Here is a 2,276-nt window from a genome sequence, read left to right as displayed (position 1 = left end):
AGTGGTAAATGTCTTTTGATATAATTGTGAGAAAATCATACAAAATTAAATGAAATACTATTATCAAGGAAATTTTAAAGCTTGTTGAAAAATACAAAGGAAACCATAGAGGAAGGAAAATGATGTCATTGAATTAAGAACAAATGTAAATAATTCAAGGAAAATCAACTACTACTTCAGTAAAAATTATGAAATGACTTTAACATTTCAAAGATAACTTAATATAAAACTTTTAAGGAAATAGTGGTACTAATTATGTGTAGGTGTGAGAAAGTGATGTAAGAGGAATCATCCCATACAATGTCAAAGTTTTATAATGGACCACTTCTACACATTTTTCATGAATCACACGATTATACAAAAAACCCAATATAACTATGACCTATATCATTTAATAATGTTAATCAACTATGCGCAACAAAAATTGATAAATCATTTGTTGTAAATAAACAATGGTATCATCATATAAACATGATAAATTAAATGTGGAGTCTTGAAGGTAAAAAACACTAACAATATGCTTAACCCTTTTTTTTATTCATTAATCATTTTCTACATAAATATTACAAGTCTAGCCTCATTGGCCTCTTCATCTAATTTTCAAATATCCTTGCTTTGTCAAACCAAAGACCATTGTAAGGATTGGTGCCTGTGTAGGGTGTTGGAGCACCCTTTCAGCTGGAGCTAATAAAGTCAGGGTATTGGAGCATGGACTGACAGTTGGAGTTGATAAACCAGGGGGCTTAAGCCTCCTTCTAGTCATTGATGGTAAACCAGGGGGTTAATGCCTCTTTCAGTTGGTGTTGTAGATATTGGAAGTTGGTGCTTCCTATTGATGTATTTTTTCAAGACATATATTAAAAGCATTCAGTGGTTTTCCCCTTGAAAAGGTTTCCACCTAAAAATTATTGTGTACTATTCATTTCATGTGATTCTTATTTATGTTTTGGTATGATGCTAATGATATTTAATGCTCTAAAGTAAAAAATTAACTAATTGGAATGAAATAATGATTTACCCCATCTCAATATTTCCAACATAAACAAGTTGTCTAACATGCCTTCAAGGACACCCACATAAAATATCACATATTTTAGAACTCTAATGCACATGGAGTCATTCACCTATGTGTTATAGCTCCAAATCTCACTCTTATGGTTTGTGATGTTGTACTCATGGCCTAGGGCAACCCCTCCTTCCAGACCTGGTCCTAAAATTTAAAAAAACAGTGTTTTATCCCTTATACGCTGCATTGCCCTGAGTTAAACACGTGTATACGCGGGTATGCGTATATCCAACCTGCGTGTATGTATTAAAACACTTAAAAAAATATGAAACTCCTTATTTTTGGGCGGAGATCGCGGGTTTTACCTGTTGATCACCTATTAGCGCCCGTGGCCCAACTGTTCCCAACCAACTCCTAACTAAAAAACTACTTTGGGAGTGGTATAAAAAGACCTCAAAGGGAAGGCCTAAGGGAGGAGAGAGAAGAGAGAAAGGTTATTATGCTGATATTTTTCCCTTGACCAGGTCTGAAGTCCCTTGTGCCTTCTTCACTTGCCCCATTTTTTACAGGAAACCTTTGTTTCCATGTGTGTTGATGTCCATCCACCATTTATGACATCATGGAGAGAGTCATGGAAGGAGTTTGTTAAAGGCTTGAGGCTGGAACGGATCCAGAAGGAATCTTTGCTTGGAGCCTGCTGAAGGTGACTCAGGTGAAAATATTCCTTTTTATGTACTTTATTTGTCTATAATAAAAGAAACACATGTCTCGGTTCCCGAAATGAATCTTCTTTATGTTAATGATATTCATGTTTAGAATTCATATGTGAATGGTTGTTTGGATTTCATAACTAACTACCTTTCTTTATAACATGAAGATGGTTTCTTTATAAGTTTTGTCCATGTACTGCTGTGTTCTTTGAATTGGTTGTTTTGCAGGACAAAAGAGAAGAAGGTAACTCCAAGAAGGGTTTGGACGCTAAGGGCCTTCTCAAACATAGGACCGAAGGTACGTACCCTTATCATAGAATTTGCTTATAATAGCATAATGGCTATATGAATGCATGTTTCTTTGAATAGATAACTTTCAGTCTGCTAGGGTTTCAACCCAAAAAGCCCTAGGGGAACTTTTCCCTCTACCAGAATTGGCGACTCCAATGGGGACAACACTCTTGTTGTTCCTAGTTTGGGTGTTTTTCAAGCCAATCAGGGCTCAGCTGCCTTGTCTGCTTGTTGTTACTGTCTGGTCTGTTCTTGAACTTTAAGCTTTG

The sequence above is a fragment of the Pinus tabuliformis genome, chromosome 2_1, assembly GCF_031772625.1.
Source record: "Pinus tabuliformis cultivar Carrire ecotype Pingquan chromosome 2_1, CPIR1, whole genome shotgun sequence".
Taxonomy (NCBI): Eukaryota; Viridiplantae; Streptophyta; class Pinopsida; order Pinales; family Pinaceae; genus Pinus; species Pinus tabuliformis.
This window is presented reverse-complemented; position numbering follows the sequence as displayed.